The following is a 16,445-nucleotide window of genomic DNA, read 5'->3' as shown; positions in this document are numbered from 1 at the left end:
ACCCAACCCCATAAGGATGTTTTGCTTTCCAAAAACTTCAGGGTGCAGAAAACAAAAAACAAGAGCAAAGCGAGTGATGGGAGTGGGAGTGGCCTGGGGGCAAAATAGGGCAAAATAGAGCATCCTGGAGGGCTAAATTTGGTCCACAGACCTGAGCTTCTCTACTTCTGATATAGAGGAAGGAAGGAAGAGAGAGAGAGAGAGAGAGAGAGAGAGAGAGAGAGAGCGCATGTGTGAGAGAGATAGAGCAAGCGAGAGAGCAGACATTTAGTCTTACCACATTTTGAGCCCCATCGACATGGATGCCCCCGACACTTAATTCTGTTGAAAAGGAAGATGTTCTTTTTATAAAGGGAGCCAAATGGATGATTAGGAAGGGTTTGAGGGAAAGGGGTGCTGGCTTGGCAAGTGATTTACAAAACCCAGATTGACTCAGAAATGTAACTTGTTTTTTTTTTTGGGGGGGGATGACAATTACCCAGATCACTTCAAAGCCAAGCTGAAGCAAACAGGGGGGAATCTTGCTGATCTCTGTTGCTTGCTGTGAACATTAAACTCAGCTGAAGCAATATTTGAATCAATTCAACTATCAGTGCTCCCCCCCATTCATCCATGCTCACTTGAAGGGGGAGGGGTGTTTTTAAGGGAAGCCTCCTACTTTTAAATGTGCTTGTAAAGATTAAAACATTATATCTTCTTCATTTAGTACCCTCCCTCTCCAGTATTCCCAGTTACACAGGAGCTTTTGAGTTTAATCAAGGAATGATGTAAAGGTACAGTGGTACCTCGGGTTACATACGTTTCAGGTTACATATACCAGGTTACAGACTCCGCTAACCCAGAAATAGTACCTCAGGTTAAGAACTTTGCTTCAGGATGAGAACAGAAATCATGCTCCGGCGGCGCGGCGGCAGCAGGAGGCACCATTAGCTAAAGTGGTGCTTCAGGTTAAGAACAGTTTCAGGTTAAGAACGGACCTCTGGAATGAATTAAGTACGTAACCAGAGGTACCACTGTACTGCGTTTAGGAAGTTGGCATATTATGGTCAAGCTGGGGTGGGGGCTCTTGAAACAGAAGGTTGTATGGGATACAAAGAGTGATCAACTGGATCTCATAAGGAAGCTGCCTTCTCAGACGATTGGTCCATATAGCTCAGTATTGTCTCTACCGAGTGGAAGAGACTCTCCTAGGTTCCCAACACAGGAGATTTCTGGCCTTACCTGGAAATGCTAGGGACTGAACCTGGGACCTTCTGAATGCAAAGCAGATGCTCTACAACTGAGCAATAGCCCTTCTCTCACCTATCAGTTAGCAGAACTTACTTTTTGCAAATTCAGAATCTGAATTAATTTGGTATTGATCCTTCCCCTGCCCCAAGCGGAAGACATGCAGCCTTGAAAGTAACCAGTCTCAAGGTGAATGGGATGGTGGTGGGGGGTTAGCCTAAATAAATAAATAAATAAATATGCATCCGTTTTGGGCTTTTACCTTTCTGCGCCTCAAAGGTTATTCCTTCCTCTCCTTCCTCTCACCTCATCCCTTTGATGTGTGATGAATCCCAGGCCTGAAGTGGCAATCAATAGCAGAGATTATTTCCTCACTGTCAGCTGATCGACTTTCTCTCAGTCTCTGGTATCAAAGTTTCTTTCCCAAGGTGGTATCGGGATCGTTGGGATTGGTGGAAAAGGAGAGCACTCCGATAAGCATCTCTGAACTTGGTTTGGAAGTGCCTCTTAATGGGATGAATGCCACAAGGAGAGAGAGAGAGAGAGATATTACCTGATAAGCCTCAACAAAATGCAGTCAATGGAGAGATCGTGGCTTGGAGATCTTACTCAACCTTCACCAACATGAATCCCTCCAGATGCTCAGACTGTAGAGTTGATGCATGCTTTTACTTTAGCAAGATGGTTTTCTCCTAGGCATCCTCATACAGAGATAGATGGACCATTGTGCAATTGACTAAGGGGTTTCATGCAGCGTAGCACTATGTTAAAGTAACTTGCTTTTCTCTCGCTGCTGGTGAGATGTTTTGCACCGGAGGGATATTGATGAGAAGAGCAAGAGAATGCAAAAGCAGGTTCCTGGCAACTTTGTGTCATCTATTTCAGAACAATCTGTTGTGCAACTAGTTTCTGCAACTGTTGCATTGGATTCCTCTGTTGTGCAACATTAACATGCATCCATCTGCTAGCACAGGAATCCTTATGCTAGCAGACAGAGAACGCTGGCCACTAAAAATGGCGATAGCCATCCTCATTTTAAAAATATTACAAACCTTATTGATTTTTTTAAAAAAACAATTACCTAGCATAACATGTTGTCTTCCAGGACAAATGCATGTACAGATATTCAGTCTTGTTTGCAGTCATCCACATGGCATCCAAATAGACTTGGAGAATCTTTTAAATTACATATTAAGCTCACATCCACAGCGTATATGTCAATATATTGTATTAAGATAACTTATCCATAGTGGCTGCTGTGACTGAGATAGAAGGAGTCAAACCCACATTTCTTTGTTATTCCTCTTATCACCCTCTGACACAAAGATTTGGACCTGATTTCTAACGGACCAGATATTTTATTCAAAATCATCAGACACATGGGCTTGGTAGAATTCTCATGTTCAGCTAAAGCCCCAAATGTCCATTTTCCAAACCCAGAAATAGTGCTTCGGGTTAAGAACTTTGCTTCAGGATAAGAACAGAAATCGGGCTCCAGCGGCGCAGCAGCAGCAGGAGGCCCCATTAGCTAAAGTGGTGCTTCAGGTTAAGAACAGTTTCAGGTTCAGAACAGACCTCTGGAATGAATTAAGTACTTAACCCGAGGTACCACTGTAGGTTTCTTACTGGTGGTTTGTCTTTTTTGGATTCCAGGGAGGAACTCTGCTGTCATTGGTTATACTTGCATATAAGGGGTCTACTTATGAGTAAGCAACCCCTAAGGTGCCTTCTCTGACAGCAGCTGTGGTTAGCATATGGTTTAGGAGGCCAAAGCATAGAAGGCCTCCCTCTTGAGCCTACTGTTTATTGGAAGCAACACAGGTCTCTAGTTCCTTGCTGTGTTGTGCTTTGCCTGAACTGCCTGGGATACTGACCTTGGACTGTGGTCTGACTCTCTGGATCATGTCTGGACCTAGATTGATCCTCTGTGCTTGAACTTGGTTTAGATCTTATGCACCTGGGGCCCTGAAGCGTGACGGTGTAAGAGTCTAGCCACATTTGTGTGGCACCACAACCCTTGGCAACCCTGCTCTAAAGTAGGCTTCCATCTTCCTGCAAGGTAGCCAACTGTATAGTAAAGCTGCACAATGCTGTGTTCCTTTGCTACTACCACCAGCCCCCAGGTTGTGGGATTCATGGGCATAGCTAGGATTTGGGGGGGGGGGGAGAATGGAGCTACCTGCGACTCGATTGGTCAGTTTGCAGAAGCCACACATCACTCAGTCAGGTTGCCAGTTGCATCGCTAGAATGTGCCACAACATCATTCAGGTGACCTCAGTGAGCATTAAAGTTTCAAATATTCTGGATTTTTCTACTTTTAGTAAAGTATTTTTATTTAATTACTTGATTTGGGCCAGCAGCTGCCTCCCGCCTCCCTGCTGGCTACACCCAAGATGAGATTTGCATGGGCTACTAATCTGTTACTTGGCAAAATTCAAGGTGTTGGTACCAACATACAGGGCACTATGCAGCTTAATACCAGGTAACCGGAAAGACTTCCTTAATAAGGCTGTGCCCTATCCCTTATTCACACAGGAGAGCACTGTGGTCTGTGGGAGAGTATCTCCTGCAATCCTAAAGATCTTAGAAGCTTGTTGCACAATAACTCAAAGCAGAACATTCAGTGTATTTTCCCCTGTCTGTGGAATAGCAGTCCTGTCAAGCTACAGCTATCTGCACCTTCAAGAAACAACTGAATACAGTGGTACCTTCGTATTTGAACGTAATCCATTCCAGAAGACCGTTTGAGTTCCAAAACGTTCGAAAACTGAGGTTTAAAGGGCAGTCTGCAACTTTCATTGAGAAAATTGATAAACACAGTCGACTTCTGAGACGCGTTCGAAAACAGAAGCATTTACTTCCAGGTTTTTGGCATTTGAGTTCTGAAACATTTGCCAATGGAGACATTTGAAAACTGAGGTACCACTGTACATTTTTGTTCCTGCAGGCTCCCCAGCTGGGCACTCATCACTGTGAGTGTCCACTTCTAGGGTTGTTTTAAATGTACTTGTGGTTTTTTGTGGTTTAAACAGTTTTTAATTATTTTATATGTACGTAAATTGCCTTGAGATGGTGGTTTAGAAGGTGATCAAGAAATCAGTGTTGTTGTTGTTATCATTATTAATGATAGCACTTTAGAGACCTGGGGAAGAGGGAGAAGGGCCTTGGGAAAGTGCAAGTCCCTGACAAAGTCGTTTCACTATTCCTCATACGCAAACATACAGAGAAGCTGATATTCTTCAGGCTACGATTCCATTTGCTCATGCCCATCTCCTGCCAAAGTAACCATCGCAGTGAAATGGAAGGGGGTGGTGAGGCGGGCAGGGGGGGGGGCGAGTACCAGGAATGAGGATTGAGAATTGCTGCGTTTAATTCTTTTTGTGTGCAAGAGCCTTTGGACCGGGGGGCGGGGGGTGGGAAATGTGCCGAAGACCAGAAGATACAGTGAACTCCAGGCAAGTGTTTATAAACTAACAACTTAATTACAGTCCAATTTCAGCCTGGGAGCACTGTACAAATAAGCCAATCAACCCTCACAGACAGGCTTGTTAAAAAATGTCAGAAAGAGAGAGTGCTCACAACAACCCCAAAGGTCATTTTATTAAAAGGGATTTTGCTTTTCCAGTTAAAGCCTTCAAGGTTCCTTGGAGGTAGGAGAATTCATATTGCAGTTTTTTCCTAGTCCCATAAAGATGATTTTTAAGACTTTGGGTTTTGAAAAATGTATAGTATTTTATTACTCCTGCAGAAGACCTCAAGGCTTTTCAAGAGTAAGGGGAGATTTGAAGAAGAGACCATTGAGGTTCCTACTGTTCAACTGGCGGGGAGCATTAACAGATGTAGTTGAGCACCATTCCTCATCAGGATTGGTGGGCTAAAAGCAAAACTGGACTGTCTAAAAGGAACAGTGTCTATGCCCAATTGAGGGATCAGGACAGAATTAGTAGAATTAGTAGCTTTATAGAACCAAAAACAGCACCTTATTGGTCCTTTGTGTCACCTGATCTCTCCCCCCCCCCCAAGCTATCTGTAATAGGTGGGGAAAGAATACTGACTTGCCTGAGTGTAGGGATTGGAATTTTCTTGCACTTCAGATATTGCTGGGCTCCAACCAATGATGTTTTTTCCAGTGCCTTATTTTTCTGTGGAAATTTTTCCATCTCTTAAGTTCATTAGCAGCCATGAGTAGATGTCAACTGAAAATACAGTATTAGGCAAGCTTGAGAGTTTTCCAGGGTTTTAACTTTGCTTACTAACTGCAAGTCGAATAAGCATGAAATTAGAGCATTCTCCAGGACATAAGAAACTCTTCCAGTAAGTATGTAAGAGCCTACTGGATTGTCAGTAGCCCAGTTGGCCCACATGGTCCAACATCCTGTTCTCACGGTGGCCACCCAGATGCCTGTGGAAACCTCTCACTCCTGCAGCTTCCAGCAACTGGTCTTCAGAAGCATTACTGCCTCCCACTGTGAAGGCAGATCATAGCCATCATGACTAGTAACCCTTAATAGTCTTATTTTCCATGACTCTCCCCCCAATCTTCTCTTAAAGCCATTCAAGCTGGTGGTCATCAAATGCACATGACATATGGAAATATCTTGAGCTTCAGAATCAACCTGATTGTTTTGGAAATTTTCCAGTTCAGTCCCCCCCCCCCCGGGAAACCCATATCTCTGGCTCCAGGTCCAGTCAGAATAACTCAATGGTCCAGGATGCTGGGTATTGAAATCCATCATCTGGAGGGCCACAGATTCCCCATCAGTGTCTGACAGGGTTGTTGTAAGGATTACAGTTTGATAAGGTACATGAAACACTTTGAATGTTCAAAAGCTCTGTAAGTACTAAGCAGCTCTTCCCTCTATTGAACTGGCTGGGTCTTTAGCAACTCTCACCAACATTTTGGGGAAACTGCTCTCTCCCTCTTTCCAGAATTTCGGTGTGGTGAAAAGCTGCAACTGACAAATTTCTGACTGTCACACAGGCGACTGGACAGGAACATGTTGTTGGCATCTGTCTGTCTTGAGAGACCACGGAGTGCACTTCTGGGGAAGTCAAATCACTGTGTTAAAAGCACCAAAGTGATCTCCCATGGTGCACAAGCCTGGGCAGTGTGTATGGGAGTCTTGGGCTGCCCAGACAACAAGACCCTCCTCTCAGCTTCACTGATGTGGTCCAGTGAAAGCAGATCAATGCATTTGGCACTAGCATGGCTGCAGGAGTTGCTAGAAGGAGGCATAAAAATGCATCATTTAACCACCTTAGGGTTAAATTTCTGGATTTCTGTAGGGTTTCCTCCTTGGCCTTCTTAAAATATCCTGCAAGACAGTGGAGGTTTAGGACCAGGGTTTTCATCTCCTAGATGGGCTACTGTCCCTGGTTGATGAGCCCCATTTGCCCCTCACCTCCCTCTACAGCACATGTAGAAACTGCCTTCTTGACCAGTGGACCCACTATTGGTCTTGTCAGCTCAATCTGATGGAGCCCCTGTCCCTGACTCACCAAGGGTTCCTGACTCACCGAGTCACAGCCATCTCCCAGAGTGTGGCCTCTGTTGCATGCCGATAGCTTCTTGGAGTCACAGGTGGGACTGAGTGCAAAGTTGGACAACCTATCCCAGGAGGAGCATGGAGTGTCCCTCAAGAGAGGTACTACTCTTCACTGATCACCTCATACACCCCACAGGAACATACCCTGCAAGAAAAGGTTGGAATGGATGACATCAATTCCAAAGGGAGAGAATGATTTAGGACATACGTAGGAAGCTGCCATATGCTGTCTAACCATTCGTCTATCTAGCTCAGGTTTAACTTTGAATACCAGTCAATGGCAACTGCAGATGGGTAGAGTTCTGTTACCCTCAGGTCCTGCTTGTGAGCTTCCCAAAATCATCTGGTGGCCACTGTGAGAACTGGATGCTGCTGTAGATGAGCATTTGGCTTGATCCTGAGGCCAGGCACTTATGTTTTCTTAGAAATAAATCCCACTGAATTCAACGGGACATGCTTCCTGGTAAATCTGCTCAGGAGTACAGTTTGCAGCAACCGTCCCAGCTTATCAAAGGCTTTGTCAACCTGTACAGTAATTTATATATATATATATATATTATTATTGCTTCACCTTGACACCAAAGTGAGGTGATAAATTTTCCTCTTTGCTGACTGCCAAAGGTAAACTGGGGAGATTTCTCAGTGATTAGAGAGTGTGAATTCCAGTAAAGCAGGAGTGTAAATGCACGTGCACCCCCCACGGCCTTCTGTGGGGAAAGAAGTCAGGCAGATCATAAAATAATGATGCATGTTAGGAGCCTTAGGCGCAGCCGTAGTTCATACAAACAATCCCTTTCAGGTAAATATATAAATCATCGTTTATTTCCTCAGCTCTTTTCAAGCACCTTTGCTGTATACTGTAGCTTGACTTTCAATAGTTTGTTTCTCCTTGGAGGCAAAGGACTCAAGTCACACAAATAACAGATGAGGTGGTAACAATATTCTATCCTGCTTGTTGCTAGGACCATGCGCTCCTCTTTTGAACCCACATAGGCCCCCTGTTTCTGCCTTTCCTTTGGGAGAAAGGACCATAATTCAGTGACTGAGCAACTACTTTGCATTTAGAAGGCCTTAGGTTCAGTCTCTGGCAATCTACATAGAATCATAGAACTGTTGAGTTGGATGGGACCCCAAGAGTTGTCTCGTCCAAACCCCTGCAGTGCAGGAATCTTTTGGCCAACGTGGGGCTTAAAGGTAGACCCCTTACAGGTAGACCCCTGCCTGAAACTGGGAAGAGCTGCTTCCTGCCACTGTAGACAATGTTGTCTTAGAACTTAGTGAAGGGAACCTGTGGCTCTCTAGATGCTGCTTCTACCACCCCTGAGCATTGGTCATGCTGGCTGGGGCTGATAGGAATTGAAGTCCAGCACCTACAAGGGCAAATGGGCTGTGGCTTTCCATGCAGAAGGTTCCAGGTTCATTCCCAGATAGGGCCAGGAGAGACTCCTGTCTGGGGAGCAGCTGGCAGTCATAATAGACAAGACTGGGCTAGATGGGCAAATGATCTGACTTGGGGAGGCTGGTCCATTTGGGCAAATGTGGCATTGCCCCACTAACCTCAATCTGCCCTTAAACAAAACCACCTACCTGCCTTCTTACTTGCCACCAGCCCTGAGAGTGTGGCAATGCCAGGCAGCTTCCTCCTCCTTAGTGTCAATGTTGCCCTTTGTAGAGGGAGGAAGATGGGGACAAGTTGGTTGGTCCCCCTTATCACTGACTTTTTCCTTTACCAGCTGTCAGTCACCTTGTCTTCTGCTCTACAAGTCCACCTGGGCACCAGCCCCTACTGTCTGTCTCCTTCCAGGTTCACTTGCAAATTCATTGCAAATAGGGCTCAATAGCAGAGCATCCCCTTTTCATGCAAAAGACCCTAGGTTCAGTCTCTGGCATCTCCAGTTAGGGCTGGGAGAGATGTCTTGTCTGGAATGGTGGAGAGCCACTGCTGCCACTCATCGTAGCCAATACTGAGCTAAATAGACAAATCGTCTGACTCATTATAAGGCAGCTTCCTGTGTTATTTATTTTACTCATTGATAGACTGACCTTTTAAGAATAGACCCTACAAACATTCTATTCCACTCAAAGGTCTTCTATTGACCTTCAAAAGACTTGCTCATTTGCTTACTCCTCTTTCTCCCTGTGGACTGTTTTGCTTTCTTCACCCCTTCTTTTCTCTCTGCTAGAGATGAACAGATCAGTCTAGTTCTGAGACAAGGGCCTCTTCATTCTTATTTATTTATAAAAACATATTTATATACTGCCATATCCTAAAATAGCAGGGTGATAAAGCATCATATAACCATAAACCATAAACACCCTTAAAAACAATACAAATGATCATTAAAGTGCCTGGGTAACAAATTTAAACAGCTGCAAAGGCCTGCTGAGATAAAAAGGTCTCCAAGAGAAACCTGAAAGTTAAAAGTGAGGATGCTGCTGCCAAATTTCTGCTGGAAGAGGCATAAATAGGTGAAGAAACAATATTTCTTAAAGCCACGACAATCTCCACCATGTCTCAATTCTCCAAAGGAACACAGACCCTGGGTGAGTGCCTGGAACTCCCCTGAGATCTTGCCAGTGCTTGGCAGAGAGTGGAGGTGGCACACAACTTCGGTAACAATATGCTCTTCTGCTGAGCAACCACCCCTTCCCCTTTTTGAAGATGCCTGCTGAATTTCTACTGAAAAAGTGTTCCACAGGGCTGGACTGATGACACCAAAGGGCAGCTGGAACGACCCTGGAAGGTGTCCCAATTTCCATATATAAAAAGTTGTGGAGTTCGGAAGTCTTAGCAGGGGCTGCTTGGTCTCTGCCCACCCACCCCATTCTGGCCTGGTTTCTTATAAGATGCCCCCTGTCCCCTGGGCAGATCAACCCTGTAGTCTGCTTGCAAGAAGCCTGGTATGGTGAAAAATTTGGGTCTCACTCCATTCAAGTACTAGACAGCTACAGGAAGCCATTAAGCTCAAGGTGTCACATTTTCTCTAAGGGCAGCCCCACACCTTTAGTGCCAAATTATATTTGACATTTAATTTAAAAATCCATGTAATGCTACAGCTAAGGCCAGTCATAGCAGGAGTGTTCCATTTGACCGGTTAAAAATGGCTCTCTCTTTGCTTTAATTTCCTCAGCCCTCAAGAGCCAAGTTTATCTGGAAGTGAGAACACTTGGGTGTTATTTTCTTTCTCTCTCCCCCCACCACAGTTGTTGTTAGCACTGCATCAATGGAGCAGGTTGTGTTGGGCTCAGCCTCTGTTATGGGCTCAGGTGTCCTTAATTAAATAAAATAATGTACGGGAACTGTTTGCCAGTTCAAGCAGAGCCAAGGAAAGTTGGGTTCATTCGGCGGGATAATGCCAAAGTCAGACATCTGATTCCTGGCTCAAGCCAGTCTATTCAGCAGGTGTAATGTTGAAAAGAGAAGAGTATTATGTGCCTGCAGAGAGGTGCACTGCCCATATGGGGGCATGACTTGGTCTGGATCCAAAGTGTTCATCTGTGCAAGTTGCAATTTTTACGGTGGCAGATATAGAACAATGTAAAGGGTGAACAGTCTTCCATGCACTCAGTTGTCTTGTCTGCGTATGCTTTGTCTCTTTAAGAGACATGCCTGGTCTGTACTAGAAACTCCCTTCCCCTCCTGGGATGTGGTTCCCTCCATAGTAAAGTGGGAGTACGTGGAACCTTAGTCTTACCTATGCAGCAAGTCCTAGCTGCTATTTATCAGCTTTGTTCACAGATAAATACAGCCAGCAGTGTGTTGTCAAGTTCAGAAGTGCAGGATCCCTTCATGCTAGTTACAGCCAACTCCCCTTCCAAGATTATGCAATAATAATAATTAGGAATGCACGGCAATGATCAGTGCAGATCTCCACAAACTGCCTTTCAGCTGGATCTGCTCTTTTCTGTACATGGGGAAATGATTTGGAGTCTTCCAATATTTTCTTTTGGCATTGGGGTAAATAGTGTTTTCCTGGAAGCTTCACTGTATGCAAAAGAATCTGCACACACAGCACACCATTCTATTGCTAACTGCTTACCGTATTTTTTGCTCTATAGGACACACTTTCCCCCCTCCAAAAATTAAGGGGAAATGTGTGTGCGTCCTATGGAGTGAATGCAGGCTCCTTGGCTTCAGCGATAGCAATGCGAAGCCTCCAAAGCACAGAGGGAGAGCTCCCTCCTCACTTCGGAGGCTTAGCGTTGCTTTCGCTGAAGCCTGGAGAGTGAGAGGGGTCAGTGAGCACCGACCGCTCTCACTCTCCAGGCTTCAGGGATAGCCGCCTGAAGCCTGCAGAGTGCAGCGTGAGTTCCCACTGCGCTCCGCAGGCTTCAGGTTCCTTTCGCTGAAGCCAGGAGAGCAAGACTCTCCTGGCTTCAGCAGAGAGGGAGAGCTGCACAGCACCCCTTCAGCCAAGCGGGAGGAGAAATGGAAGGGGCTCTATTTCTCCTGCCGCTTCGCTGAAAGGGCGCTGAGCAGAGAGGGGGAGAATTTTTTTTCTTGTTCTCCCCCTCTAAAACAAGGTGCGCCCTATGGTCCGGTGCGTCCTATAGAGCGAAAAATACGGTAGTTTTGGAGCATGCAGAACAACTCCTCCATGATGTTCTCCCAGGGCCGGATTTAGATGAAGAGAGGCCCTAGGCTACTCCACTTGTGAGGCCCCTCCGCATTTCCCACCCTCGCAACTAGAAGAGTGTTATAAACAAAATTGAGTGTTCCCAAGGATGACGACGGGTATTTAAAATCCTACAATTCACAATTTCTCCTCTAAAGGACATAAGATATTATTGTTAAATACCATGGTGATTTTTAAAAATGCATAAAATGAACACTGAAAACTGGGCAGGCTGCAGGCCTGGGCAGGCCGGGTCGTCCTCTTATATACCTGCTAGGATTGACAAGGCATCTGGGCCTCACCTGAATCTCATAGCTCTCCTGTAGCTGCCTCTGATTAGTTATCATTTAACTCTACCATCTCTTGGGATGCTGTCCAAGAGATGGTAGAAATTCCCCCCACCCCCCCGGCTCAGGGTATTTGAAAACCAGATTTGAAGCAGAAAATAATTATCTCCCCAATTCCACTTGAAGATTGGTGCGGGTCACTGCCTTCACACCTTTGCTGGGAATTGGTGTTAATTTCCATCATTTAGGTGGAAATATGATTCAAAATTGGAATGGGCCAGCTGTTTCTTACCTAGAATTCAGAGAGGTGGCAAGATAAAGGTAAAGGAACCCTGGACAGTAAAGTCCAGTCAAAGGTGACTATGGGATTGCGGTGCTCATCTCGCTTTCAGGCTGAGGGAGCTGGCGTTTGTCCACAGATAGCTTTCTGAGTCATGTGGCCAGCTTGACTAAACCACTTCTGGCACAACATAACACCACAATGGAAACCAGAGCTCACAGAAACGCCGTTTACCTTCCTGCTGCAGCGGTACCTATTTATCTACTTGCACTGGTGTGCTTTCGAACTGTTAGGTTGGCTGGAGCTGGGACAGAGCAATGAGAGCTCACCCTGCCATGGGGATTCGAACTGCCAACCTTCCGATCAGCAAGTCCAAGAGGCTCAGTGGTTTAGACCACAGTGCCACCCGTGTCTTCAAAGACAAAAGGCAAAAGGCAGGTGGCTACTGAAGATGATAGGGACACGGGTGGTGCTGTGGGTTAAACCACAGAGCCTAGGACTTGCCGATCAGAAGGTTGGTGGTTTGAATCCCCGCGACAGTGTGAGCTCCCGTTGCTCGGTCCCTGCTCCTGCCAACCTAGCAGTTCGAAAGCATGTCAAAGTGCAAGTAGATAAATAGGTACCACTCTGGTGGGAAGGTAAACGGCATTTCCGTGCGCTGCTCTGGTTCGCCAGAAGCGACTTAGTTATGCTGGCCACATGACCCGGAAGCTGTACACCGGCTCCCTCAGCCAATAAAGTGAGATGAGCACCGCAACGCCAGAGTCGGCCACAACTGGACCTAATGGTCAGGGGTCCCTTTACCTTTACCCTTACTGAAGATGATGTTCTGATATGCAGCCTGCTGCAAGGGGCACTGGGTCATTAGTATTCCTTTTAAGAGCGTAAGATGAGCCTGCTTCGTCCATCAAATCCAGCTTCCTGATCTCACAGTGGCCAACCAGATGCCTGTGGGAAGGCATGACATGAGCTCAGCAGCACTCTGCCCAGCTGCAGTTTCCAGCAACTGGCATTCATGAGCATAATGCCTCAGACAATGGAAGTAGAATTCCCCCCCCTAAAACTATGCATTTACTTTTATTTATCTGTTTTATGTTTATATCCATGACTTCATGCCCCCAACCCTTGAGAAGCTCTCGTGCTAGCATATATGATAAATGCAGCTATAAAAAGAATATTAAAAGACAATAAGGATCACCTAACACAGCAATAAAGCAGGGCATTAAATCATCAACAGACACTTCTCCTTTATGCCAGCTCCAGAGTCCTGGCGAAAGATGTTCATCTCTCATTTTTCCAGTCACACTTCAGTCAGGCACATTTCTTAATTTTCATTTTTAAGAATATTTTTTAAATTGAGTTTTATCCATGTAGCCCAAATAACAAAACAGAACTTCACGAATCATATAAAAACTAAACCAAAGCGAAAAAAGATTGGCATGGGACATTCCCAAGAAGAAATGATGAAGCTGGTAATCCAGTTATTTGTGATGAGATGCAGACAGGTAAATTACTTGACAAGTAAATGTCAAGTACCATCATAAGAAATGAGAGACCAAGAGGTTTGCAAGACATACAGGAACGTAAAATTACGACAGAAACCATGAGTGACATCCAGAAAAAAAATTAAACTAATTAGATGTCAACTAATTTTCCAGTAATTACTTATTTCTTGAGAGACTTGTGGAAGAGAAAAGGTCAACGTAAATTTTCTCTTTTTTATTTATTCAATAAAATCCCACCAAAGTGAGAGAAAAGAAGTCACCTTTGTTTTGCTACATTTCCACAACAGTTTGCAATTTTTTTTAAAAAAAAAGTCACAGCAAAAATTCCTCACAGCTTCAGGCAAAATTGTATGAAAAGCAGGCACTTAGAAGATGAGGAAAAAGGTCGCCTGAACTAGATGCTTCTGAGGAGCTCACAGACCTGACTGCAACAACACTCTGCTTTCTGGTGATTCCTAGAAGCTGTGATTTAGAGGCATTCTGCACCCAAAAGTGGATGAGGAACATGGCCACCCTGGCCTCACCTGCCTCAGAGGGTTGTTGTGAGAATAAAACGGGGAGGAGGAGAACTATGTATCCCCCCTCAAACTCCTTGGAGGAAAGGTAGAATATCAATATATTGATACTGCGGGGACTCAGAATGGTGCTGGGTTTTAGGCTAGACTGTATAGGACAGGGCATTAAAGTTTGGATGCATTAGGATGACGGGCAATAGGGGTTCTGCATATGGAAGAAGAAGAAGAAGAAGAAGAAGAAGAAGAAGAAGAGGAGGAGTTTGGATTTGATATCCTGCCTTATCACTTCCCTGAAGGAGTCTCAAAGCGGCTAACATTCTCCTTTCCCTTCTTCCCCCACAACAAACACTCTGTGAGGTGAGTGAGGCTGAGAGACTTCAGAGAAGTGTGACTGGCCCAAGGTCACCCAGCAGCTGCATGTGGGGGAATGGAGACGCAAACCCAGTTCACCAGATTACGAGTACACCGCTCTTAACCACTACACCACACTGGCTCTCCAGTGGAGAGTGTTGCAATGCTATTTCCTTGCTATTGCTTCCTGGGAGGGAGAGGGGTAAGACTGTGGGGAGGCTGTTGTGATGCAGTTGAAAGAGTGGTGGAATCAAGGGAAGGCTGAATACTTGCTTGCTTTGATAGCCAACCAGATGCCTATATATCAGAGATGCCTACATTTTTATTCTTTGGGGGGGGGGGGTGCGTGCCTGTCATGACGAGCTAGCACTAGCAATTGTTGAGGTAGACAGGCTCACAGAGAAAACTCCCGTATAACAGTTAGCTCGGACCTCTCTGTTTCATCCCTGGCCCTGAGATTCCCACTTGCTTCATTGGCTTTAGACACCAGATCTAGGGATCCCTGTTAAGTTGTGGGTGAACATATCAGATGACACAGCGATTCTTCAACAGCTCTTCTTTATTCACAGGCCAGAACAGAACTGAACTGATGGGTTCAGCCAGCCTGCTTATATAGAGCTCCACTAGAACGCAACAGTAACTACTTTCTGTAACTATCCTATCACAGAACATCACTTTCAATCCCTTATTTGCATATGTGGACCTGAGTGAAAACTATCTACAGTATCAACCCTGCTGGCCCAGGGTGAGAACTTCAGTACATAACACCCCCAGTCTCCTGGACCACTCCCTTCTCTTTGTGAAGCCCACAGCTCATCATTAAAACGGAAGGGAGAAATTTCCACTCATCTTTCACCTCTTATAACAAGCAAGCTTTGGATGCAGGCCTTTGCAACCATCTCCAAATCCATGAGGCTTGAAGCTGGGCATTGTGATCTCAGCTGCCCATTCGCCAGCCGGGCCAATTCATGGAGAGATAGTAAAATGAAGGCAGTGCAATTAGCGAGAGGCAATTTGCCCTCTGGTGATGCATCTGTCTCCCCTGCCAGGCCAAACGCTAGCTGTTGGGGCACTTATCACCCACAAACACCCGCCTTATCACACTCTTCAAGTTAATGGGGCATGGGGATGATGGGATCCTGAATAAATGAGGCAGGGAGTCCATGACTTCTCATTACGCCTTCCAGCTCCTCTCTCTCTCTCTCTGTGTTTTTGCCAAATAATGGAAGGACTGACAGATTATTCTTATTCTTATTTTGCAACAGATATTATCTCACAAATAAAGTGCTTATTACTGAACCCTGCTGTACTGCTGTTTGATTGTAGCACTGGCAGTAGTAATTGGCAAGGTACAGTATGTTTGGATCTGTGTCAGAGAGAAGACTCACATTCCTCTAGTCTCCACGGTGCCATTCCCATTAGTTGGGTGGCAAATTCAGAAGTGCAAGGTTCCTTCATGACAGTCACAGCCATGCTGCCTCACAGCTATACCCTCTCACAGGAACAACCCCTTCTAACATTGTACAACAATCTCATAATCACACAATAATAATGGCTAGGGACGCAGTGCAGATATAAATGCAAATTTCCACGTGTTGCCTTTCAGTTAGATTTGCTATTTTCTGCACATGTGCATGGGGAAAATCGATTTTGATTCCTCCAGTGTCTTCCTTTGATGCAACTCAGGTTGTGTTTTCATTGAGGTTCCATTGTACATTACTGAATTTGCACACCATTCTTTTGAAACAGAAGCATCCTGTGATTTTGGTGTTCCTAAATACTTAGCTTTGAAGCACAACTCATCCTCGACGTTCTTTCTGCATACCTTCTCCTCAGTGGCTGACTCACTTTCATTCACCCTCTTTGGCTCCAATCAGCACAAAGAGTAAGAAGGACATCCTCTCATGATGGACTATGCAGAAATGGAGAAATTGACTGGGAAGATTAGATACCAAGAAGACAAATTTTTAAGAAATGAATGGATTAACTTTATAGAATATATGAAGGAACATTGCAAACATTTAAAAACGCTAGCAGGATTGGATTAGCGCTTGTAATATAATTTGATAAAGGGTATTGAAAAAGGAGATTTAATAGATTGGATAAAAGTATTTATT

At 45.1% G+C, this 16,445-nt stretch overlaps 1 long non-coding RNA gene across 1 annotated transcript in view; it reads left to right on the top strand.

Annotated features, from left to right (window-relative positions):
* The first annotated feature begins 4,075 nt into the window (after positions 1-4,075).
* Positions 4,076-16,445, top strand: part of LOC309518597 — a 56,646-nt gene continuing 44,276 nt past the window's right edge. Inside the window, exon 1 of the long non-coding RNA XR_014213540.1 lies at positions 4,076-4,155. This is a non-coding gene — a long non-coding RNA (uncharacterized lncRNA). The remainder of the gene's footprint in view (positions 4,156-16,445) is intronic.

Source organism: Podarcis vaucheri, assembly GCF_965113315.1.
Source record: "Podarcis vaucheri genome assembly, chromosome: 14".
Lineage (NCBI taxonomy): Eukaryota > Metazoa > Chordata > Lepidosauria > Squamata > Lacertidae > Podarcis > Podarcis vaucheri.
This window is presented reverse-complemented; position numbering and strand designations above follow the sequence as displayed.